Source organism: Rhinolophus sinicus, chromosome 12, assembly GCF_057876585.1.
Source record: "Rhinolophus sinicus isolate RSI-liver-muscle chromosome 12, RSI-T2T, whole genome shotgun sequence".
Classification (NCBI taxonomy): Eukaryota; Metazoa; Chordata; class Mammalia; order Chiroptera; family Rhinolophidae; genus Rhinolophus; species Rhinolophus sinicus.
Genome location: NC_142512.1, coordinates 30,614,517 through 30,630,878, shown reverse-complemented (window position 1 = coordinate 30,630,878; position 16,362 = coordinate 30,614,517). Strand labels below are relative to the sequence as shown.

General features: G+C 45.9%; 1 protein-coding gene across 12 annotated transcripts in view; it reads left to right on the top strand.

Annotated features, from left to right (window-relative positions):
• The window catches only part of MSI2 (musashi RNA binding protein 2), a 379,844-nt gene that overhangs the window by 129,990 nt on the left and 233,492 nt on the right, over window positions 1–16,362 (top strand). The window lies entirely within an intron of this gene.

The window sequence follows — 16,362 nt, the reverse complement described above, 5'->3', positions numbered from 1 at the left end:
AAATGCCCAAGGAAAGTCAGGAAGGATGCTTGGCCTGTACCTGTCAGCTGCCTGGGAGACAGCAGGAAAATTATCCCCTGGGCTCTGCTGCTGGAACAGGCTGAGAGCAACACCGAACACCCCAAATCAGTCAGGAAACAGTGTGTAACAGAGTGTGTGTGCCAGACAGACAGTCATCCAAGACAGACAGACAGGATATGTAACCGTGGGAGATGTGCTTACTTCTGCCTCTTTCTAGTTGGTGGGGGGAGCCTGTGCCTGGGTTCTTCCTGAGGATGACGTACTCATTAGATGACTGTGCCCCAGGGCCCCAACAGGGCCGTTTGTAGGGGGCTGACAGTGGCTCCTGTGTTCCAGGAGGCTGGCAGGTAAGTGGCTGAGCTGACTTGCTGCATCTTTGAGTAGTTGTGGACGTTGTCCCAGCAGCCAGGTGTGGGGCAGTTCCTTTTGCACAGGTCTGCATCTCCCACACTGAGAGGCTGATGTGGCAGAGGGCTGTGTCCTGTGAAATGACCCTGCACCTGGTCATCAGTGCCTCCCGCCCCCGTGACAGCTCTCCTGCTGGGTGGCACAAAGGCACTGCACCCACTGCCCAGTCTGAAGGTTCTGTGCTTTCTTTGTTTGCCCAAGGCAATGGGTAACTATGACCCTGTCCACAGGTGTGTCCAGTTGTGAGCTGCTGTCTGGGAAGAGTGCCCTGACCTCTATTTAGCCTCAAAATAGAGAGTTGTTTTTTTTGGTGTTTTTTTTTGTCTCTGGTATCAGTCAATTTCGGCATGGATGAGAGACCATGCAACAAAGAGAAACCAGCCTCCTCCAGCCCAGCCTTGCATTCAGAATGGCACTTAACTGCCCTTCCAGGTCGGTTATGAAAGACGCCTTCCCCATGGCACTGTCTGCATTGCCAGTTGGGGGCTGATTCATTCTGGCGGTTCTATAGAATAGCTGAGTATGTTGGCTGTACATTATCATACTTCGCTTTGAGATGGATTTAAAGCACCAAAGGGGATTTGTCCATCTTCCAGCCCCACCCTGCCTAGGGAGAGAGATTGGAAATAATTAAATGAGACAAGTCCAGCTCGCGTAATGGAAGGCTCGGGAATGAGCCCTCTTTGCTACCGTTCCGCCTTTCAAACAAGGCCGGGGGTAGTGTTTGCAAACATGAGGTGGGATTTCTTTTTCGAGCTATAACCTGCCTTGGAATCTCATGGGCCTCTTTGTGGGTGTCAGAGAAGTTGCTGCTGCTCAGATGGGCTGTTAGCGTATTCCAGACAGGCTTGTACTTGCCACATCTCTCTGCACATTCCCAGCTCTTGGTTTCCTCTCTGTCTTCCTTTCTCTCTTTCTGTCGTTTTTCATTAACACTCACAGTGGTGACCTAGTATGCCAACAGTGGGAGGCTCTGTAAGCTTTGGCCAGGCCCACGACAGCAGCCATTGCTGCCCTGAGAACAGTTGTCCCCTTGTCTGGGAGGCAGTCACAGACCGTCTTCCCTGGCATGGCCCTCGCCGGCTCTGAGGCCACTCAGTTAATTTCACAGTAACATTTGTGGATTCCAGCAGGATGGGTAAACTTATTAAGTGTTTTATTAAAGGACTAAGGAGGCTTTGGAATGTATTGAAACCATCACACTCTCTTTAAGGCTCATGTTTTAATAGCTTGTTTCATACATATGCTCTGTCTATTGTCTGGGTCTGTCTTCAGAATAGCTTATTTCTCCTTTGGTTAGTGGCTAGTGTTACGTTGGTGTCCCCTTGGGCAGGGCCCACTACCTCTCAGGATTCTGCATAGTTCAGTGGAATCCAGAATGATCAAAGGAAAGCAGACTGCTGCTGAGCCTAAGGCGCAAAGAGTAAATCCATCAGCCTTCAAAGGAAGTAACAGATAAATTGACAAACTGACTCTACCCTTCGGTAGTTTATATTCTGGTTGAAGGAAACAACACACACACACACACACACACACACACACACACACATGCATGCGTGTACACGCACACACACATGAAGTATACTCACACATGTGCACATTCTTGACCCTGTGAAGTTGTTTGGGGCTCTTTTCAGTTGGTTTACTACAAATGAGTGAGGTGTAATTTTATTATTTAGTGACTGCGTACTAAGTGTTGGATACTGGGCCAAGCCAGACTTAATAATATATTATCTCGCTTAATTCTTCTCTAGGAGGCTGATGGGGGGTACTGCCCGTTTTGTAGATTGTTAAATCTCTGACTCAAGTTCATTGCCCCCTGAAAGATAGAGTGGGATGCAGCCTCCCTCTCTAGGCTTATCGGATAACAGAACCTGCACTCCCGGCCCCGTTCCAACTGTTGATTGCTGCACGGGATGGACCTAGTTTAGGGTGAGGCGAATGCAAAGGAAAGGGAAAGCCCATGTCCCCTCCATGTGCCCCAGGACAGTGCTGAGAATCTGGACATAGGTCGCTTCATTTCACCTGCACAGCACGTTTTGGTGTCATCAGCCCATTTGACAAAGGTGGCCAGTAAGGGTCAGGGAAGTTAAGTCTCAGCTAAGGTCACCTAGGTAAGGCAGTATGACAGCCAGAATTCACACCCTGCTCCCTTTCCCTCCAGGTCTAGAACTTTCCGTCCTTCTACAGTCTCCATTCAGGGTTTGCCAACCTCTTTGAAGGTTTCCCTCACTGTTATGCCTCTCTCCTCTCCTTTTCCCCATCTTTCCTAAGGTGGCAGTTGCTTCAACTGTTTATTGCAGGTGGCAATCAAGATGGGTAAGACTGCTATCGTGGGGCTGAGCTAAGGGAGTTTAAATATGTCATTACTGTAAGTGGCGTGGGTGCAGAATGACACACCGAGAGCTTTAAATAACTCAGATTGGAGGTTTGTAAACCCTTTTGTGCTTTTCTCCTATCTTTCTCCCAGAAGATTTACCCTGCCTGGTTAGGGACGTCTTTACTTGTTTATATTTAAGATGAGATCATGAAGTGTGGCCATTGGCATAAAGACTCTGCTAAATTGGATGTCTGTCCTCACCCCCTGGGTAGCTATTCTGCTGTTGTCATTAGAGAGAGAGGTAAGGTAGAAGGTATTCCAACCCCTCATGCAGGGTCTGACTGTGCCGTGACCCCTGTGATACCTTAACAACCCATTTCGTTCCTGGCCTCAGTTTCTCACCTGAGGGAAAGGATTGGAAAAGTTGTAAAGGTCAGAAAGGAAACATTTTTGGCACTGCGGAGCATACATTTTTTATCACAGCTACCGTGTTTTCCTGAAAATAAGACCGGGTCTTATATTAATTTTTGCTCCAAATGATGCATTAGGGCTTATGTGCAGGGGATGTCATCCTGAAAAATCATGCTAGGGCTTATTTTTTGGGAAACACGGTATTCACGTCTGCCGTTGTATGGAGAAAGCAGCCATAGCAAACGGTTGGGTGGCGCTATGTTCCAATAAAACTTCATTTACAAATAGAAGTGGTGGGCCACATTTGGCCCATGGGCTATACTTTGCCATCCCCTGGATTAGATTATTTCTAAGGTTGGTTTCAAGCTTCAAAATTTAATAATTTAGAAAGTGTTTAAATATACATACATCGGCGGATAGATAGACATCTATCTCAGTGATCTATAGACTGTAACCCCAAACAAGATATTATCTGTAATAATGAGCATGCTGCAATAAACAAAAGAGTCATAACTGTGGTAGAGTTCATTTCTAGACTTCAAGATGCAGAGACAGTGAAGATTCTCTAGTTGGAAAAAGCTGCTATTTATAAACTGGAGTCTTCGTCCTATGAGTAAGATCTAGCAAAACCGTAGAGTATTTCCAACTCCCTATTACATGTGCTAAATGTAGATTAATGAAGACTCAATTTGTGAAGTTCACATTTTACGATGAAGATTTTTTGAGTTGATGTTTCTAAATTAGAGGGATGTGTGCTTTGTACCAAGCTTTTAAATACATTTTAAAATTTGATTCTCAAGGCTTTCAGGCAAGACGGGTGGGTTATCTGTCATGTAGGTGACACAACTAACGTTGACCAGGGTCAGTAAGTTGTCCAAGATCACACCGCCCATGCTGGTTAGAGCCTGGCTGGTCATCATTTTTGTACAATCCAGTCCTTTCTTCTATGTGCTGTTTATAAAACCTCCTCTCCCACTTTAGCACTAAGCAGCCCTGTACTCAGAGGGAGCAGATTTTGTTCATTTGTCAAGGATGTTGATATACGGTAATTTATTTTGCTGCTTCAAGTTTCCTAGTGGACGTTATCTGTGCACATGATTTCATACAAACAGGAATGATGTATATGGACCACTCCGAAAAGTGGCACATAAACGATGCTCTAGATATGCACGTATAGACCCAGACAATCCATCGGCCTGTCCTCCACTCTTCTCCCCACCCTGCCATCCGGAAGAGCCCAACTTGGTAATTAAAAGCCACTGGGATCAAAGGAAGTCCATGTGCATGGGTTTCCTCCTTCTTCCCTTTAGGCCCCTCCTTCAAGTACCGGTTTCTTAAATTCTCACTTATAGGATTTTGGAGATCAAAAAGAGGCCTTTAAACGTAATGAATTCTCGGCTTCATCCCGGATGGGGCAGTTCTGCACCTTTCAGCTGTTCACCTCAATGATAGGCTGCTCAGTGCCGAGCTCGCGAGGTAATTCTCACTTTATATAACTCCTGTGAAAGCAAAGCAGCCCGCATCTGGAGGCTTCCAATTATACTTCACATGGTGAACTGTGTAATTAGTTTGGAAGACTTACGCTTAGTCATTGGTTTATCCTAATCGGCTTTGGCTTTCCCCACCAACAAAGTGAGCTTATTTTGCTAAGCTGAAACGACTCTGCACCCTTTGTTCCAGCCTTTTATTGTCTCATTCCTTTCATTCTGTTTTACTGCCAAAGTTCTGTTTCATTAGGCCTACAAGTCATTTCCAATTCAGTGGGCTGCTACAATCCAGCCTTTATCACTCGCTGCCCTGGTTCCCATGTCCCTTCTGGGCCAGTGCCCGAATTTGCAGTTTGACACGAGGGCTTTAACCCCTTCCTCGGCCAGCCCCTCTTTGTGGGGATGGGAAAATAAGGCCTTAAAGGAAACGGTTTGGAAAGTTACAGCTTTTGAGGTCTCATCAAAGGGGAGCTCCTTGGAAATGAGGTGAAAAGCGTTTTTCGAGTCTTTTTGTTGGATTGGGGTTGTGTGTGGGCCTATGAAAGTTAACTTGAGCTACAGAGAATGGTGCATGCAAGCTTTTTTTGGGGGAAAATAATGAAAACAAGAATGAATTGGCTTTTTAATATAATGAGATCTTACTCATTCTGCTGTATGGGGGATTGTCGGAGAGTTTGCTCCGAGGAAGTGTTCGACACCTATTATTTTCAGCTCCAGGTTTTATGTGCAGGTACAATGCTGGCCTCCATGGCTGCTGCTCGGATAACTCCTTTTGATACTGTGTGTCTGAGGAGAGTTGAGCTCTATCTAAAATAAAAACATTACAAAGCCTTTGAAATTTGAAAGCCAAGAGATTTGTGAGAAAATAAATAAGCAGGTTGCCTTATTCCTGAGAGTGGACTGTGATCCGGAGGTAGAATTTTATTGGTTCCAAATGTGTGTTGTAGATTAACGGGGCTCCGTGCCGTGTGCGGTTCTCTCAGGTCAGGCCTGGAAAACAAAAGTCCTGTCTGTGCTCTGTGAGCATCAAAGCCCCCATGAGGTGTTTGTCTTCTGAAGTGGTCTGTACAGAGGGACTGAATGGAAAGTGGCCCGCGTGGCCGGGCCCCGCCTGTCATCTGCTCGCCTGCACTCTGGAGCGTCTCCATGCTCTTCAGACCTGGAATTATAACTATAGAGTGGACCAGGAAGGGCCGTTTGCCTCTCCCCTTCCGGGCCGGCCAGGCTGAAGGCTACTTTTGTGTTTAAATTTTCTTCCTGTAAGAGCCCAGAACAAGGCCAACACTGTCCTCATGTTTTATTAATTCTCTGTCTGGTTTGTGTCAGTCTCTCCCTTCGGAAGTGTGTCATGGGGGGAGGGGACTTTGTTTGCCCTCTGACCCCTGGCAGAGCTGCTGAGTGCAAAAAGTCACAAGTTAGCAAACAGAATCCTGCCTCATCTGCTTGCCTCAGCCTCCTCGGCCAGGTGGCAGCAAGCAGACAAGCAGTAACCCATGAGTAATATGATCTTCAGGCATTGCAGCAGGTAAACCCTCCTGCTAAACGACTTTGTGTTTTCCTGGTGAACTTTTTCCTCCATAGACTAACTTCTGCTGCCACCAGTGGAGGGAGTCGAGTTAGAAATAGATAAAATAGATTGAGCACCGCAATCTCACTTCTCCTAAATCCTCTTCTTTGCTTAAAAAAGGAGCTCCTGAAATAGACTAGTGGGTTTCTAGGAAAACTTCCCATTTCCCTTTTAGTGTCTAAAATATAGCCAGCTGTTGTTAGGCAAATGCATCAGACATTATTATTGCTCTGTTAAGAGTGTTTTAAAAACTACAAGTAGAAAAATAGGATGCCTTCTGGGGAGCAAGCTGGGAAAACTTTGAGATTATGCGAATCCAGTGCCATGTGTGTATGCATAGTAGGCAGAGGAGCAAGGCCCCAACTTTCTGGCTTTGCTGTTTAACTGTGTTTCCCAGTATGGTTTAGCTTTATTTAATCTTTCTAGGGGGCCCAGAAGAGGAAGGCAAGGGAGCCCTTGGGCAAGAAGTAGTTAATGAGCCTGGGATGGAGGAGTGAGAAGGGGCCCTGAAGGACTTCCACCAGCTCACCTTCCCAGACCCTCCTGGCAGCCTCCGAGGACGTCACTTACAATGGAGTTGTTTGCATGAGAAAGAAAGCCTTTCTCCCCATGGATGTACTTCACTGGGAACTGAAAGTGTCTGAGAAATCGTAGTTCAGGCTTGTGCCAATAGGTGCAAGGAGTGGTTCTTAGGGAAGAGAAAGCTCAGTTCATTTAGACTTGGCACAGACATGGAATTCCATTGTTTTGTGGAGCGAACATTGATATGGAGATTCCTGCCCGCCCCTCACCCCATCAATAGGACACCCCATGACATGGGTCGTGTATGCTTTTCTTTTTTCTTCTTTCTTCTTCTTTTTTCCCTTCTTTTGTCCTCTGAGAATTAGTCTCTCTGTAGAATGGCCGGATTTGTCAAGTTACCACCCCCTAAATTTTTACAGCTCTGTAGATTCAGACTTAGTATTTGTGAATTAGCGAAAAGTGGGCTGCCAATCGCTGCTTTATTTACATTTGAAACCATAAGATTGAGAGCCCCAGAAAAATGTTAATATGCAGGAAGAGGCAGAAGGGTTGAGTTTCTGACTGTTGCTAACCTCACCGCTGCCTTTAAAACCAATCATGAGGCACACGGCTGATATTTAATAGCTTTTAGCTGATTATTTTTCTTCTCCTCCTCTTTCTTTTCTATCCAAGTTGACCTGGGTGTACTTGAGCGGAAATGAAGTCATCCAAATGCTGAATTAGAATAATCACAGGCCTCCAAGAATGAAATGGAAGCAGAGATTAAAACGGTAGAGGGAAAGCTGGCATTAATAAGCACCAGGAAAACTTTGCATAAAATAAATAGGAGATTTGATAGATTGAATTTGTCTATGCATTTTTCTCCCCTTCGTTTTGTCTTCCTAGAGTTGAGTTGCTGGCGAAGTAGGATTTGATTTGCGTCAAGTTCGCATACCTTCTGCAGCCTGGGTGATGGTCCTTTCTTTTTCGTGGGACATTTGTGTGACTGGGAGGTTTCCAGGATTGAAGAATCTGGGTGGAGGGGCCTACTGTGAAAGGCTCAGGATTACTTGTTGCAAGTGCTGAGGGGCGAGGGACGGGAGGCAGGTTGCAGGTTGCAGACAACACACAGCAGGCAAACAATAAATATCACGGATGGTTTCCTGATTGTAGGGAGAAAAGCTGTGCAGGAAACTGGTACGTGGTAGGGGGACCAACTGCCCTGATTTGCCTAGGACTAAGGGGTTTCCAGGAATTCAGACTTGCAGACTACCCTAAATAGGAGGGAGGTGGGAAAAATCGAGACACTTGGCCTGAAACCCTAAAATGGATGAAACCCTTCTTGACCACCTCCAGGCAGATGTAAATACTCCTTCCTGTGTGTTTCAGAACACTTACCTGTTTACAATATGTCTTCCTTATTTAACTCAGCCACTGGGGGCAGGAGCCAGCACAGGGCCTGTACAGACACGATGGGTCACTGAGGGTTAACCCAGCAGTAGCCCGGGAGGCAGGGCTCACCCGCCTGCAGTCCTGGGCAAGAGGCCAGTCTGCATTGACCTGAGTGTAGGACCACTTCGGACTCCTGTTTGGGCTCCTACTTGGGGATTATTTCTATGTCTCTTGAAAATAAAAATTTCTGCCCTGTGTAGCAAAAAGTGAGCTTCTTGTCGTTAAAGAGCAAAATAAGGATTTAATTAGATTTTAAAACCCAGCAGAGTGGTTTGTTTACAGGAAGTCGTTTTTAGGTGATCTGTCGTAGAAGATGTAATTTGTGGAATTGGATTAGTTGTAAATTAGAGATTTTTGGTCGTTGAGGTCTTTTATAATTGGTGGCGGAGGTAAATATTTTTAGACTTATTGTTTGTAGAGGGTTAGTGTTTGTTGGGGGGGGGAAGGTGCTTTTCACTTGAGGAAACATAAATGAGTATGGAATGACGATCAGAGGCAGAGTTCCAGATCTGATTCCCCTCTTTCTTAGGGAATGGCAGACGGGTTGGGCAAGCACCGGGGATGTAAGTTCTGGAGTGCAGGAGGGAGCTTGCTGAGTCGCTCTGAGACGGAAAAAAATATTTCTGATTTTTATCTTTTCAAAAGACCGCCCCATTTCCTTTATTGATAGATGTGGTTTAATGGCCAAAAGGAGGATTTATTGATGTCATAATTCTCCATTCCCACTAAGTTGGCAGCTGTGTTTAGATTCAGAGATTCAGCGGTCTTTCGTCTTATAATTGTCCCAACAGCCCTGTGACATAGTAGGATTATAACCATTTTAAACTTAGGAAAGGAAGGCTGGGAGAGCAGAAATGACTTGGCTCAGGACTCCTCAGCCAGGTAGCAGTGGGCCCCAGGTGCAGGTCCTGCCCGCTGGTGAGATGTCCTGGGTGTGTTGCTGTACCTGAGCTACCCGAGCTGGGGCTGCTCCCCCAGTCATAGGGGGTGCCCTGGCCAGCTGTGTGCCGCGCCACACGATTGATGTGGCACGTCAGCCAGGAAGCTGACTGTGCCGTTATGGTTGTTTAAAACTTATTATTATATTAGAACAAATATTATGGCATAGAATATAACATTTGTGTAATTGTTTCAAAAAACCGTGACACTTGGAGACTTTTCAGGATCGCTGCTGGCTGCATTAGCCAGCCTGTCTCTGGGTACTCTGGGCTGTCCCTTGATTTACTTGACCATTCGGTGTACTTGGGTAGAAACATTGAGAATCACTGCTGTTTAGCATAGGGGTTGGTATACTTTTTTTTTTCCCCCTAAAGGGCCAGGCAATAACTATTTTCAGTTTTGTGGCCCAGCTGGCCTCGCACAACCACTCAACCCTGCTGTTGTAGCAGGACAGCAGCCGCAGACAGTATGAAAATGAAATATTATGGTTGTGTTCCAATAAAACTTTATTTACAAAAATCAGAAGGCTGTTGGTTATGGCCCTCAGCCATAGTTTCCCGACCCCCTGGTTTAGTATATTGCCTGGTAATAAGGGCATGGATTTTTTTCATACTAAACCTTATCTGGTGTCATATTCAGCTCATCTATTTACTAGCTCTGTAACCTTGGGCAGATCATTTAATTTTCTACCTCAGTTTCTTTATCTGTAGAATGGGGATGAGGATGGTATTCACATAGGATTGATTATTAAATGACCTAACACATTTGTACAGTTGACCCTTGAGCAACATGAGTTTTAACTGTGCAGGTCCACTTCTATGTGGGTCCTTTTTAATAAATTCACAGTTGGCCCTCTGTATCCCTGGGTTTCCCGTCCATGGATTCAACCAGCCATGGATCACACACAAATGGTGTTTCGACCTGCAGTTGGGAATCCATGGATGTGGAGGGCTGACCGTATGCATTGTTCTACCCCATTTATATACGGGACTTGAGCATCTGTGGCTTTTGGTATCTGCCGGTGTCCTAGAACTAGTCCCCTGTGGATACCGAGGGATGACTGCAGTTAAGTTTTTGGGGAGTCAAAAGCTATATGCAGATTTAAAACTGTGGGGGTGGGGTCAGTGCCCCTAACCCTTGTGTTGTTTAGGGGTCAACTGTAGTTCCTAGCATCCTGCTAGAAACAAAGGAAGTGCTTAATAAATATTAGAAACGTTAGCTGCTGTTGTTTTCATCCTCTGAGACCCAGGGTTGGCGTTGCCTCTCCAGTTCTATCCATGCTTCCCTCTCCCTCTCTTTCCACACACTCTTCCATCTTTCCTGTCTGTCCTCTGGGTGGGCTTACCACTCAGTTCTTCCTCCCACCTTGGGGAATAATGGAAACTGAAAAGTCTTTCTTGGATACTCTCAGCTTTAAGACGAAGATTCGGTTTTGTGTAGTTTGCGAGGGCATAGACCTCAACTTTACTCCAGCTACCCTTGAGCCTCCAATTGGTGGGATTGACTTCAGGTTGCTCTGGCTTTGATGGAAAACGTTGAACTGATGTGGGCCAAAAGAGAATTCTTTTGGACCCAGCTGATGAACTTGTTTGGATAATTAAACTTTTTGGGGGGGTTGGGGGGATGGTAAGGGATACTGTCTGGAAACTGTACCAATATCATTTAGCTTATGTTCATTAAAATATATTTATATATATTGATCCACTAATCTGTTTATTGCATTTGTTTAGCCTCTTGAGAGCTTTTCGTATCCTCATTTGTTTTCATTTCCTTGAGGTGGTGGGAAGGTGTTAATAAACTCAGTGTAAACCAGGAGGGAGGAAAATGTATAAAAATAAAAAGACCTTGATCTTTAAACGTACTGCAGGGTTAGGACCATTTAGTGCAGGAAAATAGCCATCCTTCCTCGTTAGGTCCAGAAGGCATCTCGTCTACAGCCTCGTGCATCGTTCATCGATTCATCACCAGATGCTGATTATCTTCTGAATGCCAGGCACTGAGCTAGGAGCCAAGGGCACATCAGTGAACAAAACAGACAAGCTCCCTGCTTACTTGTAGCTTAAGTTTTAGGATGGAGTCGGGGAGCACCACCCAAGAGCGAACACGTAAGTAATAAAAATAATTACAAATTGTCTCAGAAAACGAACCCAGGAACTGAGAGAATCCATAAGGGGAGTACAAAAGAGGGAATCTTGGTTTGTCAAGAAAAAAAGCCAAATCCATGTAGCCTCTTAGGTCCGAGAGGCTGTGACTACCAAGGTGGGGCTGGCTCTCTTCCTCTGTGGCACCAGGACTGGCCCAGTGCCTGGGCCATAGTTGGCGCTCAGTAAATCGTGGCGGAATGAATGGACCCTCTGTATCAGAGCGCAGGGCTGTGCCAGTCATTGGAGGAGTTTCAAGTAGTCAAATTAGGATTTTACTTTTTAAAAATGGGGCTTTAAGAGAATATATTCAGTTTTCTGAAGCATTTCCTTATGTGGAACCCATCATTCCCCTGAAGCCCAGGATAAATGAACTATTTTCACCCTGCCGTGAAAGCTTAGTAGAACCAAGCAGCTACCTGAGTGGGGTAGAGCTGGTCGGCATGGTCCTTGTTGGAGCAGGTACGCCTGCAAGCGGGTCTTGAGGTGTCAGGCAGACATAGAGTTGCCCTGGAGAAGGAACAATGAGCGGTGGATAAAAATGGGGAATACGTTTTTCTTGTTTCATTATCTTCCCTGCTCTTCTGTCTTTGGTCTAAGAAAAGCAATGGACCTACTGAGTGGGAGGTATCTGGTAGAGTCTGTGGTTTTCAAAAGCCCGTGGGAGCATTGTCTTGATTCATAGATGGATGGATCTTCCTGTGGTGGGAGCAGTAGGTGGGCACTGGGCAGCTTCCCTCCCAGGCTTACCCTCCCAGGGTTCCCTCCCAGGTTTTGTGATCAGCCAGGCTGGGGACTGAAAAGGGGTCCAACCATGTTAAGCCACAGCACAATACATCTCTGATGTTGGGAAATCTGGCTGTGGACAGAGAGATGTCGTTGGTGGGTACATTTTTTTCTCTCTTGAAAGAACGGAGGGATACCATCGACATGTATGGCCAGGCTCTTGGAAATTGTCTGGCTTGCATGGCATGAAGGTGAATAATTCCAGAATTTAGAATCAGGTAGACCTGAGTTTGAATGTAGGAGCCACCATGTGCTACTAGTGTTGTGACTCTGCCCTGCTGGCTTCACTGTCTTGAGCCTCGTTTCTTGTCTGTTAAGTGGAGATACAATTTTATTTACAGGGGGTTTGCGGGAATTAAAAGAGATGTTTGCCTAGTGTCTGCAAGTGGGTGCTCAATAACAGTGTCCACTCCCGCATGTCCCTCCCTCCCTCCCTCCCTCCCTCCAGCTCGCGCTCGCGCGCTCTCTCTCTCTCTCTCTCTCTCTCTCTCTCTCTCTCCCCCCCCCCCCCAGGTGTCTGAAGTCCCAGACTGCTGACTTCCACCAGGGTCACCCCTCTCCTATAAACTCTGTACTTAGTCTGTACCGTGCACTTCCTATATATCAAATGGATGGTTTTCAGTTTTTAAGGGACTCGTTTCTTGGTCCCTCCCAGTCTCTGCCCCATCCCTCTGGAACCACGAGACAAATCCTGAGCCAGAGTCCTGCGTCTAAGATCCTGCTGGATTTAACCAAGCTGGAGCTATATAGCGTGGGGGGGGGGAGGGGGGCGGGGGAAGGCCAAGAGGAGGATTTGGCTTTTTTTCTCTCTTATGCTAATGAAGTAAATATGGCAAGGAGTCACAATATTTTCTTTCCAGGCAAAGAAATTTTGTAGTAGGAGAAGCAGCATGCAGGGGAAGCAAATGTGATCTTACTGGATTCTCTCAAGGGAGGAATAGGACAAATTGTCAGCTTCTGTGGAGAAGATAATGCTCTCACTACGATAAATGCCAAGTTTCTATTGAAAACCACCATCTTCATGGTGGCCTCCCCAAGTACTCGGTGTATGCCTGGCAACAGAGACCGTAGGCGCAGGAGAGCAGATATTTGTAGGGGATTTGTTTGTTTGCAATGAGAAATCCGTTTAAAGCAAATGAGACTGTGCATTAAAAATGTTCTTTTAAGGCAGCTTTATAGAGCTAACTGGAGTGCTCCAGCGCGGCCTGCACTTAAAACACACCTTTGGGGAGACTTCCACCCTCAATAAATATTTCTTGCATCTGACTCAGATTAAAGGAGCACATGGGGCTGGAAAGCCGCCTAAAATAATTTCCCCTCCCATAGGAAGTAGCCGCTGTAATTCACTTGCAAGTCATTTCAAAAGGCTGGTTTGATAGAAATTTCTGCCTTCTCACGGACTTGGATTTTTCTAGTACTGTCTGTTTGTAATAATCCCTTCTCGACAAGGGCATGTCTGGTCATATTTAATTGAACACCACACCCTTGCAGAGCTTCTCAGAGTTTGGTTGCCTTTTGGGGGGTGCTTTATGCTGATTCCTCTTAACCTCTTCAAAGTAACTGGTCTGCCACATCGGCTTATGCTCAGGCAGACCTTCAGGTGAGTGTGTGTGTGGGGGGGTGTTCCTGCAGGGCTTACCAGTGCATGCAGGAGTTCTAAAAATGCAGCAGCCTGGAGGACCCTGGCTGGCTGGGGATCATGGGACCAGCTGGACGGGGAGGAAGGAAGTCTCCATCAGCAGTTGTTGAAAGGCTGTGAGGTTGTTACACTTGTCCAGCTGTCTGATCATCCAAGAACCCAGTTCTGGAGTGCTTGGTAGGTATTAGGCACTGGGTTGGGGTCATAGAAATCAGTGAGGCAGGGTCCCTGCCCACCCGGGGCATACAGTCAAGGAGTAGAGATGCCGGTGAACAGAATTGCCATGCAGTGAGGGGAGACCAGCGGGGTGCCAACCATTACAGATAGGTGGCGATGGTAATGGCTGCTGGTGAACTCTTCTTCTGTGCTTCTCACGCTTCACGTCTGCCATCTTGCATATTGCCCATGGTGGCCACTGACAATGGGTCATGTCTTCATTTGCCTCAGCACCAATCCGAGGGTTGACCTGAAAGAGGTGCTTGTGAGATATTTATTCTGGGGTTCCATCGGAGTTGGCGTGGAGGGTAAGAGGAAGCCCACAGTGTATGTTGCCCCTGGATAGAACAGTCCTGCTTGTGCCCACCTTGGAAAGAACCAGTGGAGAATGTTTGCTGTCGAAGGCCTGGAAAAAGTGAGTTTGTCATCATCTGGAGAGCAGGGAGGGAGGCAGAGTTCAAGTTGGATGCCTGCATTCACCTTGCTCAAAGGTATTAACTGCCGAGCATATGCCCCAAGGTTTAAGACACTCTCCCCTTCTTGCCAAGTTCAAAGTTCCTCTCTGAGATCTTACCTGTTAATCTCACCGGAAACTACAAAGCCAAGTTAGTTGGTTTGACCCATGGGTGGGGCAGTGGACACAATCTTTTCAGGGCTGGAGAACCCCAGAGAACATTAGTCAGGGTGTCTCAGGTATATTCAGTCTCATTATTGCTTCCCAGATGCGTTTAACCTGGGCTCTGCTTGTAAATGGATTTGGCAGCCCAAGGAAATTGACAAAGATGACTCCTCAGATGCACCTAGGACAAAATGATAGTGGAAATGAGGGGTTTTCTGCAAAACCCATAACCTGTAACCACTGGAGTGAAAGTTTGTATAAAGTGTTCCGAATCAAATGTGTTCATTTTAGATACCTTTTTTTAAAGGCAACAGAAAGCAATACCATTTATTTTCATTATGTTTTGATTCCTCCTAGTTTCCAGGGATCAAGGAATCACACTTTCTTATTCATATTCTCATTCTTAGCAGTGGTCATGTGGAGCAGGGGTTGACAAACTGATTATAAAGGGCTAGATAGCAAAATATTTTGGACCCTGTGGGCCGAATGGTCTTTGCCCCAACTCCTCAGTTCTATAGTACATAAGCAGCCACAGACACTATGTAAATGAGCGAGCTTGGGTGTGTTCCAACAGATCTTTACTTACAAAAACAGGCAGTGGAACTGATTTGTGGTTAAGTTGCTAGTCCTATCCCCCCCCCCCCCCCCGCCCGCTCCCTTCGCTCCCCCGTAACCATTCCCAGTCCCCAACTTGAGTTTCAAAGAAAGTAATGATTTCATAGAACTGTGGCTATTTTCAGGGTCAGTCGTAAATTGTGGGGTGCAGCACACATATACTTGTTTGAAAGAATGGCCCATTTATTGTACACATGCATCAGAGAGGTTCATTGTGTGGTCTCAGGTTGCCCCTCTTGTCCATTTGGAAAAGACCTTCAAAGTAAGTAGCTGCAAACATAAGGCCAATTAGAAGGAACAGAGCATATAAGGAACGTGACGATAGACAGGTAAGGAGTGATCCTGGGGTCCTGCTGCTTCTTGTGGGGGCCGCGTGCTACTGCTCTGTGACAGGTGCTCTGTGTGGCTGTGGCGGCCACAGTTAGAGGACTCCACTGGAGCGTGTGTGTGCTGCAGTGGCTTGATTGCCACGTACCACTTGCCCGACCACATTCCTGAATGCAGAAGGCCAAAATGGAAACTTCTGTGCAGCTTCTACACAGTGGACCCTTTTCTCTGCTAACACACCCATGGGCTGAGAATTTGGTTATAATCATTTTTCTAAAAGAAGAAGGAAAAAAACCTCACCCAGATCCACGTGGATTAATTTGCACTCCTTAGGTCTGTAAAAACCTGATGACACTGATGTGTCGATGAAACGGTGGGAATTAACACTTGGAAATTTTTATATAAAACGTGCACTGAAATTTCAGCTAAAACATTCACACACTGAAAAGAGCTATATAGTTATACCTTAAAAACTCAATTTGATGCAAGCTGCTTATTTCTCCATTGTGGTCACGTGGGCTGAGGTTCTTAGTATGAAATGTAATTTACACAAATTAGTCCAAGGCAGGTAGAGTGTGAAATTAAATTGATGCCTTGATTTCTGTATTCTCTAGTAAGTGTTTCTCTGAAAATTTGTGATTTCTGTCCTAGGAACTTTGTAGTAGGAGGTTTTTTTGTTTGTTTGTTTTTTGTTTTTTGTTTTTTTAAACAGAGCAAAGAACTTATTGGTTAAGGACATGAAACAACCTTAATTAAAGGCTAACAAAGAGGCATGTTTCATTTCGTTTTGTAGCTAAATATTAGAGTAAGCCCAAATTGGGCTACTAGTGGATGGAGAAAACGTAGAATTTAACATGTCTGTGAAATTTTTCAACTATGTGGAGCCAGCCATTTAGTGTCTTTGGCTGTGACT